Here is an 18,638-nt window from a genome sequence, read left to right on the forward strand (position 1 = left end):
CTTGATATAAAATAACCCTCTTTTTTCCTAATACTGCCACACAGACCTTAGTCCGTGTCTTAGTCCCATTCTTCTGTTTGCCATGTCTGCATCAACTGAATGTATCATCACTGTATTCTTTATTATTGTCGTAACACTTAATCCCGAGCAGGGCTCCATTGTGCTGAGCACAGCCTAAGAAGGTTGTCCCTGCCCCAGGGAGCCTCATTATTAAAATGCAAGACAAGAGGCAGCAGACAGCCATAGGCAGGTGAGCAAACACTGGCTTGTGGTCTCTGCACACCAGACATGCCATTTTCCAGCCCAGGGGCTGGTAGTGATGCTCTGTTTAAACTTTTCATGAATATAGGTGAAAATACACTGCCTTCTAGTTTTTACTAACAGAAACCAGTGGAGAGTGTGCTGGAAAGGAGGGACAGAGCACCGAGGAGTTTTGTGTTCCCTGTTTCCATCAAGTGTACAAGGCCAGTGCTGAGGTGCCTGCATCCCCACCAGTGTCCCAGTGCTGCTGCCAGAGAGGGTGCCTGCTGACCCACACGTCCTGCAAAGGTGGCAGAGGCATGAGATGGAATAAAGGCTTCGACGAAGAGGGAAACGGAGTTACCTCCTTTGCTGGGGCATTGAGCAGAGCTGAGGGAAACGGCCACGCTGCAGCTCCCCGTGTTTGGCATCACGGCATGTTTGCCCTTCCTCCGTACAGGAACAGGTTTCTGGCCAGCTGGACTGGTGGGGTGAGGGGAGAACTGGGGCTTTCCCTGTGCAACAGCTGGCACTAGCGGGCAAGTGCCCCAAAGGGAAAAGAAATCTCTCCAAGACTTTGGAACAAGCCAAATCCTGCAGTTCCTTTAAAGCCTCCCTGTACTGTTTTCTCCAACAGAGCCTGTATCACAGGGGGGCTGTGACGAGCACGGTGGGGCACTGGCCGGCCAGCTGCTGCATGCTGCCCAGCCCAGGAGTTTCAGGGAAGCTCCGCTCCCCTCGTGGGATGAACCCTCCAGACTGCTCAGCACCCAGTGGCTCCTGGGGTGCTGTTTCTGGCCCACTTTTTAGGCAGCATGGATTTAAAAACCTAGCCGCTAGTTTTTGGCCTGTGGTGGGAAGAGAGGAAATATTTTGCAAATTATTTCTTGCAGAGGCGAGTCAGAAGGGAAGGTATTTGGCATGGTTCAGGGAGCAATCGCAGTGTCTGCTTCACAGCCTCTCATCCTCTCCATGCTTCCTAGCACAGTTATCTGATGTCTATTAGAGCTGAGTTTATCAACCTTTCACCTGGGGGAGCACTGGCAAGATTTTTTTTCCATTGCTTCATAGTTTATTTTCACAACCTGGGAGAAAAACAACAGCTTTTAGACCTCCACCATCCTGTCCAAATGGTTGAATCTGGCCAATGAGTTGAAAAGTTATTGGCAGCAGATAGTGCCAGATGAATTCACAAAACCTGATCCTATAAGCCTTGTTTTCTAAGGGAAACAGGCTAAAACCAGCCATAGCCTGAAGGTCACGGTATTTTCACCCACAACAAGCCTTTTCAGTCGGGACAGCAACCAATTCATCCATGTAACACCTCCTGCTCCATCTGTAGCAACCAGGAAGCAAGATGTGTTCACAGTTTTCAGGCAGTTTCAAAGCTGCTGAAGTGGACCCCACACTGATAGGACCTTCTCCCACCATCCTGAAGCCCACCACAGAGGCAGTGACAGCCATTTGCAGGGCTCTGCTGGGAGAACCAGTCTGGAAGGGAAGGCCAGTTTTGTGGGGAGGTGGAAAACAGAATGGGCTGGATGATCTGGAAGAGGGAAGGCTTCCTTTGTAAGGGAGAGTGGCTACAGGTGCAGAGGCACCATGTGCTTGTGACTTAAGAAGCAGTATACATTATTATTTATGATTAAATGTCCATCTGTCAAATTAAAATGCCTTCTTTTGAAGTTACACATCACAGAAGAATAAGAGTGAAGCCACAGACATCTCTGTACAATGTTTTTTTGTCCATCATTCTCTGAAGCCTATTGAAGCAGAACACTCGTTTGCATTACAAAGGATGCAGTGTCTTTGTGTCTCAGTGCAGTGTCTCAGACCTGAGTAACCTGCCTTTCTAATAATGGTCAAGTAAAAACCCTGGTCCAAATCGATCAGTGGTGTGACTCCTGTTACTTCAGAGGAGCTACAGCCAGAATAAAGGCACCCCACTAATCTCTTCTTCCAGGCAGGGCTCTTCCCTTTGAGTGCAGCCTGTTGCATCAAGTCAGTTAGCTACACGAGGGGACACGGGCAAAGAGTCCCCAAGGACCTGGTTCTTCTCATCCTCCTCTTGGTGTACATCAGGCTTGACATGAATCAGCTGGATTAAGACCATGTAAAACCTGGGATGAAAGAAGGGAAAAATCATGGAGTTTCTACTCATCAAGCCCACCTCCAGTATATTGATTTGGAGGCTTGAGCACGTACATCTGCTGTCCCAGTATTCAAAAACTGAAGAAATGTGACAACTCTAGCCCACCTGTTTCTAAAGGAAAAAGGGATCAGATGTTTATCAAACCTTTGTGTGACCCCTCCAAGGGCCTGGGTTGATCTAAGTCAGGGATTTGTAACACAGGTTTGGTTTTCTTGCTTTCACATTCACTCTCTAAGGCCACGTAGGGTGGGCAAGTCAGCTCTCCCCTACTCCCTCTTGTTCTGCCGTTGGGATCTTGCCTCTTTCCCATTAAGAGGTGCTCTTTCCTCCCCTGCCTCCTGCGGCACAGACCCTGGTGGAAAGCCTTCCCTGCAAGGGGAGCACAAAGGTACAAGCGTCTGCGTTGATGCCAGCAAGTGAGCGAGCAATTAAAGCGCTCCTCGTCAGAAAAGAGCTTCTGCAGACGGTTGCTGACTGCAGACCGTGTTTCTGACAGCAGCAGCTGATGCACAATGCTCCCATTCAGCCGCTGACAGGTCCTCGCCGCTCACAGGACGTGCTGGCCTTCGGCTTAATTCAGTGTGTAATAGATAAATCACACAGAGGCTTTGCTCCCTGCGCTCACCCCCACTGGCAAGCGTGGCACTGGGGGAGCCTGAGCAGCCTTTACCATGTTTTCACTCCCAGGTTTTCAAGGAGGCTACCTCACTGGCTATAGTTTGTAGCTGCTTTTCCTTGAAGTCTCAAGTCTCTTACCTACTGGTTTTATCAGGTTTCCTCATTCTGGGTTTCCTCCTCTGCTCGTTGCTCCCCCCGGCCGCAGCTCCTGCTCCTGAGCAGTGCAGCCCCCTCCCTTCCCGTGGCATCAGTGCTGCTGATCCTCAGTGGCACCGAAACACCACAGCCAGCACCACACGGCATGGGGCATCGCAGGCAGGCTCACTCTGCCCCTTCACCCCACAGCGTGGGCTGGAGGCTGGGGGCTTCCATTTGGATTTAATCAGGTGTGATTTCTGTTTGGAAAATAAGGGGTGGAAAAACAGGTTAGGCAGTGAAAGCGGGGATTATGGTTTAAGAGGCCATAGTGTGTGACTCAGAACGAGAGGACAGTTTGGAAGCAGACAGAATAGAAAGCAGGGGGGTGATGGTTAAATACTTCTTGCTCCCTCCAAAATTTTCTGAGCCAGTTTGATCAGGAATGCACAAAGAAAATCCCATCTTGTTTCTGTTCCCATGTTGCATTTTGATTGACCCCAGCAAGGAAAGCTGTATCCACACCATATACTGCTGGCAAATCTCTGGCACGCTCAGAGCAGGAGAGACACACACAAGCTCTGACTTAAGCTGTGTGACACCGTAAGTGCGGTGCTCAGCCAAGCCAGCACATGCTGCTCCTCAGCGGAGCTTGTGCAGCACATGCGAGGATGTTTCTGCGCCGTGCAAGCAAGTGCCATCCCTTCTGCCCTCTGTCTCCAGGGGGAAAGAAGTCTTTGCCAGCATGGGAGCCAGCTTGCAGCTGATGAAACTGCTCAGAGCAGGGAGGGCCAATGAGACGAGGTTGCTCGGGGCAATGTCCAGTTGGGTTCTGAATATTTCCAAGGATGGAGATTGCCCAGCCACCCTGGCAGCCTGCTCCTGTGCTTGGCCAAAAGCATAGTGAAGAAGTTTTTCCTAATATCCATTGACTCGTAGAATAATTCAGGTCATGATGACTAATATTATCTTACGATAGGAAAAGCACCTTTTCTTTCCTTGATGTGTGTGCCCTTGTACTTGGAACAGTATCAGCTTTACTGCTGTGCGTGCACAGAAGAGAAAGTGGGGCTCTCAGTATGGGATGCAGGGCTGCCTGAAATGTGCAGGCAAAGGTGGCTCTGTGAGGAATAAAAACCATGATCCAAAAGCTCTTAAAAGGCCTTGTAGCTCAAGCTTGGCTCGAGAAGTTTGAAATCTTGTCAATGAATGAGGCTTAGTTTATGGGTTTAGATAGAAATCAAATAAATATGTACAGTTCTGGCTAAGAAACATGTTTGGGATTAATGGCTTGTAGGATTTAAAAATAGCTGTATCATTTTAATTAGTTTGGGAGTCCTTTGGTGGTCCTGTGTTGTGAAAGCTGCCAGGAACGTCTGCAAGCAGCAGGACACATGAATATCTTTTTCACAGAGGATTATGTGGGATCCAGTTCTGCCCATGAGGTCTCTTCATATCAGTCAGCTGAGTAAAAGCAAAGAACCGAGGAGAGGTGGTGCCTGCCCTTGGGTTTCCCCTGTGTTTGGGTTTGTTGCTCTGACGTTGTCACCTCAAGTCCTGCTGCTTGGTGGCTGCTGGGGAGCCCCGGCGATGCATCTGTGGGGGCATCTGAGCCATCTGCAGGTCCAGCCCACGCCTGGAGCAGCCCCCAGCACCGTCAGGCGACTGGTGCATCTCCCCGCACCGCAGCCCTCTCTGTGCAGGTTACTGGTGATGGGTGTGAGCTGTGGGGAGGAGCGGGGAGTGCTGCACACTTTGGAAAGGTGGAGGAGGAACTGGACTAGGACACCAGGACCACATGGCACTGTGGCAATGCCCTGGCCAGGGCAGGTGGGGCAGGACTCAGCCAAGTGACTTCTCACAGTGCACGAGACCTGACAGCTCCACATGAGCCCCGCCAGGTCAGTGGGTCCCAGGTGAAGATCTGGCTCAGGCTTTGCAACCAATGCTTTCTCCTGTGTGAGCACGATCAGGGTTTGGATTGAATCCCTCACCATTCAACCAGGAGCTGAAGAAACACCCATGACTGCTCCCTGGTAGCATCTCCCCAGCTGTGGATGAGCCCATACCAGAAGCTCTGCTTATTTTGGAGGGTGACGATTTCTGTATTCTCTTGATCAGCGAAAAAGTCTGCAAGTCTGGAAATTCATTCCCTACAACCTCTGTCAACCATGCCAAAAAATAGCGTTTCAGCAGTTAAATCAGCTTCTACCCCACCCCACCCTGCCCAAGAAAGCACGGAGTCAGTGTTTGCTGCTGTACAGCCCTCTCCACCGTGCACCCAGAGCAACTTCTCCAATAGCTCTTGCTGGTCTTATTTTCTGCCGAGTCTAATCACCAAGACGCTGCTTAGTGGCCCAGGTCACCCTGACTCTCTGCGCCACACCGTTGCACAATTCATGTGTAAATGTCAAGTTTTAGCTGATCCCATCCCCAGCCCTCCTACTGCAACAAAAAGCGAGCAAGCAGGGGGGCGAGGGGTGGGGGGAAGGGAGTGGGCTGTGGCAGTACAGTGGGGAGGAAACAATAGCCAGTGCATATGGGACAGGTCAATAGGCTGCCATATGCTGGCTCCCTCAGCGCTCTGCTGCTTAATCCCCACTTTCAATATCATTATCAGTGCTGGTTGTTCACTCCCTCTGCAGAAAGGTGGTTTATACTCTGCCGTTTAATGCGTTCTCGGTTTTAAATCCAAGAGCGCTTTTGCTTTGTTGAACCGTTATTGAGGACAGATTAACAGGGAAAGGTTAGCTCGCTGACAGTCCCACAAGTGAGGCTGCAGCCAGCTTGAGAAAAGCATGAAATTCATCTTTTCTTAGGAAAAGGTTTCAGTCATGAAGTTTAGTTTGTGGCATTCACTCTGTGAAGCAGCGGGGCTGTTGGGAAGGAGTACAGAAAGGGCTTTGTTCATGCTTCCTCGGCTTGATTTATATGATGAAGGGGTTCTTGCTCCGCATAATATTTCATCTGTGCACGAAGTTGTGGTACCGATGGAGCATGAAATTCCCCAGTGATCAGAAATGAGCTCTCCACTCAGCAGCCTCTTATTCTGCATCCTTCCCAGATCCTCATTCTGCATCCGTCCCCTGGAACCCCGCAAGCCAGCAAAATAAGCAGGAGGGTGCTTACGCAGACCCTGACAGGTCCTCATGCTTCATTCAGCGTGGTACAGGCAAGCATATGCCTTTCCAATTACAAATGAGCAGTGAGGGTACGTAGCACTCCCCGTGAGAGCAGGCGGGGTTTGCAGCAGGATTTCAGGGCGCCTATGCAAAGGGAAAGGGGAAGGAGGGATCCCGATCCTGGGGGGCATCCCAGTCCCAAACCACTCGTGATGGGGCTACTCCCCTGTGTGCAGGATGCCAGCTAGCCTGCTCCCCATGGATGGCAAACAGCAGACAGACCCCCGGCGGGGTGGCCTGCCTGGCAGCAGCCACACAGGGTGGTGGGCTCGCTGCAAGAATGCAGAGGGCACCTGGCTGGAGGAGGGCTGGGAGCCCACCGGGCAGCACTGGCTCAGCTGGGAGGACACCCGGACTGGGTAGGGGACCAAGCTGTCACGCTCCAGCAGCTTAGCTGCTGTGGGGTGTTTGCTCCGGCACAGCCCCGGCACTGGCAGGGCTGGAGGCCCCAGCATTGTGGCCGGCCAGGCAGAGCAGTGGGGTGCTCCTGCTTTTCCCCTGCTGAATGGTCCCGGGAGATCCCTGCAGCTGCCCCTGCTGCATTGCCACCACTGTCCCCTTCAGCAGGGCAAGGCGGCCTCCTCCTGCCCCTCCAGATGACTCCCACTCCTCACCACGGCACCACGCTTTCCCACAAGCTCTCTTGTAGCGCCTCTAGCAACACTTCCAACTTCTCCAGTGCAACGTGCTACAGCCCTGCCTTGCTCCAGCACTACCCAGCTACTTGCCTACAGACAACTGTGCCGTCGATGTCTTGGGGGGAGTTCTGTTGACCCTGGTTTTGGCTCCGGGGCTGAACAGACACCATGCTGCTTGGTCATCTTCTTGCCTTCTGGACAGAAAGGCAGCCAGGGGCAGGGATCTGACACAATCAAACTACCAAACCTTTAACTTCAAAGACCACTTTGGGAATATGGCTGAGGTTACTGGTTCATATGTCCCCACTGAAGATGCTTATGTTGGTGGTGGGCCTGAAAAATGCTTTGTCAGGTTAGATTGCTCCTCAGGGAGGTATAACAAACAGGCAGAAAAACTGTCAACCCTTTTCCGAAAGTAAGACTCCAAGTGAGAGCTCTGCGGTGGATTAATTAGTAGGTGATGGCTGGGAATCTGATGAGCTGCTGCTTAAAACTACAGCCTGCCTGTCTGCTTGTGGGACAGCTGGGCAATGCTTTTCAAACACGAGTGCGCTTGGGTGTCTTAAATTATCAAATAGAAGCTATATCAGAGAATGGGTCTCCACTATAACCCTGGATGGATATTTCATTTCAGACAGGAGCAAACCACCCACATAGCCACAGATCGTCCCAAACTTAGTAGTTACAGTCTGCAGCCAGGTTCGGCAGTTGTCAAAACCTGAGGCACTCAGACTTGACCAGGAAGGGAGAGAGAGATTTGAACTGCAGGCTTGAAATGGGTTGTGAGTTGAAATTTTGCTTTCATCCACCTCTAATCCTTAATAATCCTTAATATCTTCTTTTTCTCCCTTAATATATGAATTGATGTCACTGGGTAATGGAGCAAGGAACCTGGGAAAGGGGAGCCTCAGTATTACATATGTACATGCCTAACATCACGCTGTGCTTGACAATAAAATTATATAAGCAAAGCTCAAATGGCTTGTGGTAGCATCAGATGCCCTGGGACGACCTGACTCATCTGATTCTTCATTCTCTTTGTTTATAGATTTTGTTAGACCACCAAAAACGTAACGACACAAAAATCTCATTAAAGATTGCTGTCATTCTCTCTTCCTTTTGTTGTTTGCTGTCTATATCACAGCAGCTGCTGCCCACGACTGTGAGCTGAACATGCTCCCCATCACACAGAGCTTGCACATTGCGTATGAGATGACAGAAAAGAGTGAAACACCCATAATGACATCATTAAAGGAATCACAGGGCTCCAGTTTCTTACCTGCAGCTATGGTACACTCACAGTTTTGAAACATTGCCATTTGATGTCTTCATAATGATCCCCAGGCCTGACACCACCCTCCAGAGAGATGCTTTTAGGTTGCTCTTCCCCAGCAGGACTTTCTGTCTGACATTACGAGCCAAGGCACAGGAAAGGCAGCTGTGCCAGGGACCGGGTGAGCACAAGGCTCTTAGCTGAGGGGCTTGCGTGCCTTGCACATGCTGCACACCCCCCCTCCCCCTCACTTCTCTGCCCTGAAGGGCTGAACCAGTGCTGCGAGGCTCACGGGGAAGGGAAATTTCCTCTTATCAGCTGGATTTTTCTCTAACTGTTGCCTTCTGAGGTACACGTCTCATGTGTTTGGTTGAAGTCCAGAAAAAAAATTAATAAAAGCTATTCACTCCACACACACCCCACCCCCACCCCCCACCCGCAAAATCAATGCCCGTGGGCTCCAATGATGAGATGAGGTCTGGCAAAGATGCCGTGGGGAGAGGAAGATCACCGCCTGTCAGGAAGGGCCCTATTACAATTTAAGTACCAAGTGGGTGGGTGGGTGGGTGGATGCTGCTGCAGGAACCTTCCTATCGGTTTCTTAAATTTGTATGACAAGAATCTCAGGCTTACCTAGGGATTAACAGCGGGTTTGTTAAGCAATTAGGGCAATGTCAGATATATACATATATTCTGGTGCTTATCTTCTGTGAATGCAGACTGTCATTAAAGAACTATGGGAAGCGAGTATAGTGTGCAGCAGCCACAGCACTGGCCTCTTAAACATTTAATTGAATCCTTACATGCCTGCTTATTCTGATCCTTATTATTTATTAAAATAAAAAATGATCCAGGTCAATAAGCCACCGAGGATCCACTATGGGACAAGGTAAGAGAAAAATGGAAGGGCTGCTGTATTCTTTCAGGTGGAAAAGGCAAGCTTAGAGGGTTTGAGTGAGTGATTAGGGCTAGTCTGTTCACTGAGAGCTTAACCCATCTGGCAAAACTCATCTGGTGATTGTCTGCCCACTGGCTAGAGAAGTATTTTGAATGATTTTCTTAAATTTTAGCCTCAGCGTGAGCCGAAAGGCAAAAGGATGCTTTTAGCCTTCAAAATTACATCTGTACTAAAATAGCCAGAGGTTTCTTGTTTCATAATCAGTAATCCTGTTTTATTAATAAATGAAGACTGTCAGTTATCTTCCTCTTTTTCAGCTTCCAGATAAATACTTCTATCCGTATTCCTCCTTTCTACATCTCTAATTGGTTGCTGCCTCAATTTTTTATTTCTTTGCTTTTTTTTTCTTTTGAGTTTATTTGATTTACAAACTCACTAGAAAGAAGCCTTACGTGATGCTATTTTCAGCAACATCAGGAAAACCTCCAAACCATATGAAAAATGTGTGCTGCAAGCATTCAGAATGATCCTTCTTCAACAGAAAATGTCTTCTCCTTTTGTGTTTGTAGAGCTGGCTGTCTAAATTCATGAATCTGCTTAGTTTTACTAGCACGATTGGCTAGACTAGAGCCAGGCTCCTGCGGTTCCTCTTGACTAGAAAAAGAGTTTTGTGTTATCGGGCCATCCTGGGAGAGCAGGTGAACACGGATGGCTCTTTCTGAAGAGATCTGAGGTTTAGCGCACAGCTGGCAAACTGGAAATTTCTGCCTTCAGGGTGAATTTGTGAAGCACCAGGGGTGTGGGCGAGGGTGGAAGGGAGAGACCATTGCAACTGCCCACCTGGTGCCGTAGCAGGCACCTTGGTAGGGGGCTTCAGCCTTTCCCAACTGCCTTCAAAGTCAGCACCATTTTCAGTGGTGGGTGGAAGGGATATTCTCTCTGTCCAGCTGTGAACAGCACAAGTGAGAAATGCTACAGAAGGATTTCTTGAGTTTACATCTGGTTAATTCACAGAATCATAGAAGGGTTTGGGTTGGAAGGGACCTTAAAATCATTCAGTTCCAACCCCCCTGCCACGGGCAGGGCCACCTTCCACTAGACCAGGCTGCTCAAAGCCCTGTCCAACCTGGCCTTGGACACTTTCAAGTCAATTCACCCCAAATCAAGAGGTTAACCTAAACAAGAACTCCATAAAACATTGTCCTTTTACGAGAGATGTACAAGGACCTGTGGGTAAATAATCTAAAAACGCTAGCAAGCTGATGCCAGCCCCTGGGAAAGATTGATCCTGGAAACAAAGCCTACACAGCACTTCCCTGATCTCCTCTTGCATGCCCACATTCACTGGTATGCATCACAGTAGTCTCATTTTCCAGGGAGAAAATCAGCAAAGCTACAGTTTTGCAACCCAAACCTGTAAAATTAGCAGTGTGGCTTATGTAGCAGACTAAGGCTAGGCTGTATTTTTCTGGAGAACTTTCAAGCAAAAAATCTTTGTTGTTTTGCTCTGAATCTGAAACTCCAAGTGACAAGTGAGACTGTCATTACCAATATGACCAATATGACCCACTTTGAAAGTAAAGGAAATTTCCATGAGAAGTCCTGGAAATGAAAACAAGCAAGTCTTGCAGAGCCTTACAGACCTCAGAGCAAGGGTAAAATGATGACAAATTCAGTTAATAGTGTTCTTCCTCTGTGAATCCACTGTGACAGAGAAGACCTTCATGAGTTGCATGAAATGTCTCAAAAGTGAATTAAAACATCCCCTCTTCATGAAGAATTTCCCAGAAAGTATTATCTTAATAAAATCTTCAAGGAAAAAGCTGTCACTACCTATAACATTCCTTCAGACATATGCTTATATTTTTACAAATAGGAAATATTAATAATCAAAGTACAACCAAAATGTAGTATTAAACCAGTCCTTTTCAAAATGCGTGATTATTGCATATGATACTAAATGTTTTCTCTTTAAGTCCACCTTCATTCATTTTGAAGGCGGAAAAATGAAGCGACTTCTAAATTACAGTTCTGGGCGATTGAAATGAAAAAAATTAGCCATCAGTAGCAATGCCCAAGCTTTTTACCTCGTGCCGTATTTGTATGAGGCTGCTGCAACCGCATTAGTCCGTGCTGTTCTATTAGCTGGGAAATCAGGAGGTATTATTCGTAGGTTTTCTCGTGCTCCCAGCTGTGGGGTGGTTTTGTGCAGCCGTGGCAGGACACCAGCTTGTTGTTAGGGAGGCCTATTAGATCGTTATCCGGCATCATAGCGCATCACAGAGCCATGCAGTGCTCCTAAAGTGAAAGAATCCTGGTTCCCTGGTGAATTTTAGAGAAATATTTATAGTGGCGCTTGTTAAAGTTAAATGTCTATTAATGGTCCTACTAAAATCCTCTTTTTTTGTGGAAAGCATGCTCTAAGCAGTCATTTAAACTCTTTCTGGGTAGAAAATAGGGTGTGGGAAGCCTGTATGTTTGTGATTATTAGTTTCTTTATTTTGAAATAAAATGCTTTGGGTTTTTTTTTTCCTTTTTTTTCTTTTTTTTTTTCTTTTTATTTTTTTTTCCCCAGAAGATGTGGGCACAGGAAAAGCTACAAGGATTAGTTTTTAATATTTGCTTAAAGTTCTTTTAAAAGCTGTAGGTTTTGGAAAGCTTTTCCCTGCTCTGTAAACTAATGAAATCCTGTATTTATATAAAACCACAGCAAATAATCACAAATGACTGGAAAAATAAGTCTCAGTCAGGTTTTGTTCAGGCAGAGCAATTGGTAGCTGCAGAAGTGGTGGTGGGGAGGGGTGAAATGAGGAAGTTTTGGGTTTTTTTCTCTTCTGTCAGCTCTAAGTGATTGAAGTTACAGGATTTTCATACTCCATTGCTTGTGTCTTTCTTACCGTTAACTCTGCATTTTAGTTTTTTGGCTCTAGTCTTGCCAACACTAAAGCAGATTCTTAATGTGACAGTCCAGTAATTCCCATGGCTTTTCACTGAATCTTCCCCAATTTTTCAGCATCCTCCCTGATTCACAGACCCCAGGAGCAGCCACAGTGCTCCCACAGTGGCTGTGACAGTGATTCCCTCCTGCTTGGTAGTTCCCTGGTCTGCAACCCAGGGCAGTGCTGACCTCCCCAGCTGTAGCGCGATGCTTAGATCTGCCTTTCTGCTGACCACACGGCTGGACCTCCTCCTGCTTTCCTGCAGTTTTGGAAATGACCTGATCCCCCTGTGTGCCTGCACTCTCCAACACCGCTGTAAAAGCCATGTCTTGTTTGCTGGGGTTGCATTCCCAGGGAACCAAATCCCACTGGATCACTAACACACCTGGTTCAATGCTTATTGCTATCTTTTGATCAGGCTTTGCCAGTGATGCATCTTCCAACCCATTCACAGAAATATTAAATAAAGGCTTATTTCTACTAGCTATTTCTATATACCATATAGAAATATATATGCTATATATATATCTATGTATCTATCTAGCAGATCCCCCTGCTACTCTGCAAGGAAACTTGCCAGAAATGCACTGCTTTGTAATGCCATCCACGCTTGCACTTCCCCATCCACTATTTAATAATCTTTCATTTTCCCTTCTTCCAAGTCAGTCAGTCAGTGTCACACTGATTTTCTTCACTGCTCACATTTCTTAACCAAAATGTTGTATATCGTCAAGTGGGAAGCCACATGGGTGCTGAAGTATATGGTAGCAAATTAAGCTTCTGCCTCTGCCAGTCACGCCAGCAATCCCATTGAAAAAAGGTATCTGATTAGTTTTTCAGGTTTCTTTACCTTAATTCGTAAAAATCATAGGAAATGTTGGCAGGAGATTATGCAGACCTCCAAGGATAGCAATTCATCAGCCTCCCTGGGCACCTCTTCCAGGGCTGCCCTACTCCTCCTCCAGTGAAGAGGTTTTTCCTAATGTCCAGCCCTAGCGCCTCCCAAGCCACACTGTGTGTCCATTGCCCCCTGCTGTGTCATCTGGCAGCACTACCTTTGTAACCATCCTTTAGATACAGGCAGCTATTAGCTTAGCCCTCACCCTGCAGTAAGCAAGCCTGGCCCCCCAGGTTCTCCTTGCAGGGCATGTTCCCTCAGCCCTGACCATCTCCGTGCCCCTCCACTGGACTCACCCCAGTTTCTTCACATCACTGTTGAACTGGGAGACCCCAAATGGGGTGCGGTGTTGAGAACCTGTCCTCACCAGTGCTGGACACAAGGAAATAATAACCCTTCTTACTTGACTGGCCATGCAGCCCAGAGCAAGGAGAGCACACTGTTGGCTCTTAAGCAGGCTGGCATCCAATGTAACCCCGAGGTCCCTTTCAGCAAGGCTGCTACTACATCGTAATGCTACTCCCCTTTAATCCTTTGCTACGCATGTCCTGCCCCAGCCAGCTCTTACTGCCCATTGCTATGAGCTGAAACGATGTAATCGCCCTACTTGCCCAGTGTACCCCTCTGCAAGTCTAATAGAATGTTAGTTTTTGTCCTAGTCCTCTAGAAACATCCCCATAAAGATCCATAGGATGCAGCATAGCCACCATAGACTCTTGGAGGCAAATAGTTTTTAACTGCTGGTTCAAAAATAACTATTATTTCAGGAGATATTTGTTAACATTTTCTCATTGCCAGACCGTAAGAATTACGTTGCAGTCATCCCTCCCCTCACTCCTAGTATCATGAAAAAACATTGACCATACCTATCTTCCCACAGTGCTACTGCCAAGTGCTGCTTAGAAAGTGTTAGCACCTTTTGCTCCTAGAGTAAACTGCACCTCCTTCATGCCCTTCAGTTCTACTATGAACACAGGATACATTTTCTTTGCCTTTTCTGATAATTTTCCTTAACTTCTAATTCATATTTGTATTCAACACCTTTTTGTTTCACCTGATCTAACATTTGTTTTGCGTACCGGCCTTCACTGATCCCCTCAGCCAGGTTTTTTCTTTTTTAAAATCAGTGCATACATCCCCTCCCGATCATAGGACAGGGACTAAAAATGGTGTTGCAGTACCCTACCAGTGTCCATCTGTCCATGGGGTTATGTGCAGAGAGAATATTGTTTCTGTTTTAACACTTACATATTTACAAATATCAGGATTCCTTAACGTGCAAGTTACATGGAAACCAGCTACCATCTGGCACTGAAACTATCTGGCAGTAGGCTTTACCTTGCTCGCTGTGCCAGGCTATAAAGCAGGAGTAATTTGTGTTCTTGCTGGAGTGAAACAAGACTGAGGGTGAACTCTCCTTTAGATTGTTACAAGTAGCTGCCTGTGAGACCAATAGACCTTTCTGGTTTATATCCCACCTTAAACCGATGTAGAGGCTTCCTCATGTGCCTAGAGGAGCTGATCCATGCGCCAAAGGCTCCAGCACGGGCAGAAGCACACCATCTGGCTGCAGTTGGGCATCACTTGCCCAAGGCCCTGCTGATCCATCTCAGTTTGCAAAGCACCCTTGGACAGGATGGCGGTGCAGGGCACAGGCGAGTGCCCCACTTGGGCACCCTTCCCTGTCATCCCTGAGGACTTTCTAACACCACCACCAGGATGACTTTTCCAGCTGTGGTTCTCCACCTCTGTTTTTCTGTTACTAGACAAAAATGGGGGAGAGGAGGCTTGCAGTGCAGAAATACCCAGCTCTGACAGACTGCATCTTTACTAAGAGCATACACCTCAGAGGGGATGCCCAAAGAGCGCATGCTCACGGCACTGCCAGGTTTCTGCCATCCCTTGCCATTGCTCTGCTCGCTTATTTGAGAAGTGCCCACTGGCATTTGTGTACTCACCAAGTGCTCCGGGTGCAGGTCTAATCTGTGGCTAGCTCAGCCCTTCTGGACCCTTTTTTTACCAGTTTTAGGATTACCAGCAGAACTGGCAGATATGTTTTACAGTTTTACAGGGCTGGCCACAGGGCTTTTGCTGGGGCCTAAGTCATCCTTTGGTCCTCCTCAACCAGATGCAGCTGGGCAGACACCAGCCCTCTGGGTGCTGGTCCCTAAAAGAGATGCAAGTTCCATCGGAGCCAGTCAGTGCTGGACCTGGCCCCTTGGAGGGATCTGTGCTGCTCCAGCTCATCTTCGGAGCATGCATTTACAGCTGAGTCATCAACACTTGAAAACCTGGGCTCCTGGCAGAGAGAAAAGCAGGACATTCGCCTGAGCAGCGTGAGCCGTGATGTGGCAGCTCCAGAAACACAAACACCCATTTACAAAATGAGCCCCTGAAGTCCAGAAGAAAGAGAGCAAACACATATTTGACAGAGTCCGTATTACCTCACCCTCTGTCTGCGAGGACAGACATGCTTTATTAATTGAAAACACAGATGATTATGTTTCTGGTCTTGTCTCTTTGCGTGCCTCCTTCCCTGCTTCTCCAAGCAGCAGCTCTTGCTAGGACCTGGCGTGCCAGCTGGGTTTGCTGGTGTGGTGCCGCTTCCCTTCCCTGCTCCAGGTTTTCTCAGCCAGCTCCTCTGCTTTGCTGTGTTCCAGCCTGCAAGGAGAGCAGCCAGGCAAACGGGGCTTGCCAGAGGGGGTATCTTTTTACTATCCCAGCCTCCTGAGAGGGGGTGTCAGGTCGCCCCCAAGAGATGGGAGTGCTGATGTGGGGGTTTACTGTCTTGAGGCATCAGATCCTGATACTTCGTCCACCAGCCCAAATCTGGAGTAACTTCACTGCTATCCCAGAGGCCCTGCAGGAATACAGCTCCTGGCAAGCTGGCAGCCCTTCAGGACTGTAGCCCACTGAACAGGGCTATAACTCACTGAACAGACCAAAGCAGATTACACCAAAAGCTGGACCAGATGTTAAACCTAATCCAGGACTAAGCAGAGCAAACCTGTAGGAAGCGTAAAAGAAACATCTTTTGCACTCGGGACTGTGTGATCCTGAAACACTTGGCTTCAGCTGGAGATGATACACATCATCCTGGCGTTCAGTGTTGCTCCTCAAAACAGGGAGAGCCAGGGTACACAATGTCCTGACCTCCCACATTTAGGCTGGATCTATCACCTGCTGAAATCCAGGGCCTCTCCTCCTGTCCTGGGACAGGCTTTGCAACTGACTCTGTGTGCTGCGCTCGGCTACCCTGCTAGCAACTGAGTTTAACGCAGCTGAAGGTCTGTGGAAAGCAAATTTCAAAACTCATGGTGGCATCTCTCTGTGAAAGCGGGCTGAGTATCTCAGAGGAGGAAGAACCTGTGCCAGGTGTGGCTCTGCTGTCACCTGGCCTGGGGACAGTGAATTCTCAACAGCACTACCCTGGAAGCTCTGGACAACTGCATTTAAGAAACACAGCATCAAAATTTGAGCACTGTGAGCAGGGTGGGGGGAAGGTTTTCAGCAATGATGGGGCTTAGCATCAGTGAGAGCGCATCAGAGCAATAGAGCATTAGTCTTGGCCTCTCTGGAGCCACAGCAAGCAGTGTGAAGGGTCCATAATCACAAACCTGTAGTTATGAACAGACAGCACCACCCTGCTCTTGCTTGAAAAAGGGGGAATCACCACGGCATTGCTTATCCGCTGTGATGGGCTCAGTGTGTTGCTTGCCAGTTATTTCTTTCCTACTGGAGACAAATTGGATCTGTACCACTTTTGTTGTCTTTGAAATATTAAGTGGTTTATGTCCAGCAGAGCTGAGCACTTAACTTCAGGGGGTTCCACTTGGCTTGCTGCCCAGCCTGGTGAATCCCCAGGAAAGATCTTTAAAGGCTGTCCAAAAGAAAACAGCTTTAATGACATAATAAATAAGTACACCCACACCATGAGGAAATGGCACTGCTCTTGGAAAGGTGACATCCATAAAGGAGTTCACCAGCTGGATTATTTCCAGGGGTGACCTCTCCAGGCTTCTACTGATTGCTGGTGATTTAAAAACACTTGCGGTATTAAGTGTTTTCTTTTAATTTCTCTCCTCTCACTTCAAGGATGTGGTAGCTATGATGTGGAAGGAAAAAACAAAGGCAAGAAGAAAAAGGAAGAAAGGCAACAAGGAAAAGAAAGTGCATAAAAGGCAATAGCAAGAGTTTTTCATGTAGTCAAGATCAACTTCAGTCAAGCCCCAAGCTGCTAGAAAGCAGCACCTTAAAATGTGAAGTCTGCCAGCAACAGGGGAGACCCTTACCATAGGTCCCCAGCATCATTGTTCTGCAAGCCTGTCTTATTTCCCTGCCAGGCTGGCTGACCAAAGCAGGAGGAGATACTCACCTGAACACAGGCTTTCTGACCCTGGCAGCAGGAGGGCTGAGGAAGGTAGGTGAACTCACTACTTACAGCTGATGTGATCTGTGCCTTTTCTTTTCCCCTCAATCCCCTCCCAAATGTTTAAAGGAAGAAGTAATTCCTTTCTGGTGTTGCCACCAGACCCAGAAAGGGATGTGCAGGGCAAACGTCCTCAGCTGCAGGAACCAGCAGCGAAGCACACAAATTGACTGCCTGATTTTCACAGGTGCTGGGTACTAAGCACATCACCTTTAACACATGCTGGTACCCAGAGCCAAATTTTCCCCAAGTTTTGAAATAAAGTTGGATTCAGCATTATTATTTAAATCACTTTTATAGCTGAGAGCTGAGAGCTGACGTAGAAGAACCAGACCCACCACAGCGATGTAGAAGCCTAGTCACCTAGATTTTGAATCTGAGCTGTAGGGACATGGAAATAAATAGGATAACAGGCCTCAGGTAGCACACTTTTGCACCCCTTTCCCTGGAAGGAGGAGTGCTGGAGGGACACAGCCCTCCATGCTGCCTGTGGAAGCTGAGCCACCCTCATTTTAAAGCACAGGTAAGGTCTAATTAGCCTGAGACAGGTGTTTTTTTACACCCGCCCCAGCTGTATGCCAATTCCTGCAAGCATATACAAATACCCTAGAGGACATTTTTGCAACGTGCTGTGACTGTTTTGGATAGCAGCTGCTCCTTTTTATTATTTATAGGGACAAGCTCTATTCTCAAGTGTTGTGGGTTGGTTTTGCCTCTTAGAAGCTTGCCAAATGCTTCCCATTCCAAGAGCCTGATTTGAGGTATTTATCAGTGTCGCCAACACTTCACCTTGCAGGCTGAAAGTTTACATTCCTGGGGGTTGCCCCAGACTGAATTTTTGGTGAAACAGGTTAGCCATATCTGAGAAGACTAGAGACTAATGGGCGTGTTGACAAAACCTGATGGCATATTCTTCTAGAAATCCAAGTGCTCTTGTAGTTCAGAGCAAGGACTTGAAAGCACTCAAAAAATGAGGAAGCAAAGCAGCAAAACGTTTGGCTGGAGTGATGTGTTTAACATCTCCAAGGTGCTGAGCAGGAAGGGCTCCATTACCCAGGGCAGCACTCGGTCACTCAGCACCACAACCTCTCCTCTCTTCACTGGATCTCCTCCTGCCTTCATCCTTGCTTAACATGTTAAGTAACATGGGGAAAAAAAACACCAGCAAAGGAGTTGCAAAGGCTGAAAGAGGCTCCGAGAGAGTGTCACGCAAGTGTTACCGCTTGCGTAAGTTGG

The sequence above is a fragment of the Falco naumanni genome, chromosome 6 (genome assembly GCF_017639655.2).
Source record: "Falco naumanni isolate bFalNau1 chromosome 6, bFalNau1.pat, whole genome shotgun sequence".
Classification (NCBI taxonomy): Eukaryota; Metazoa; Chordata; class Aves; order Falconiformes; family Falconidae; genus Falco; species Falco naumanni.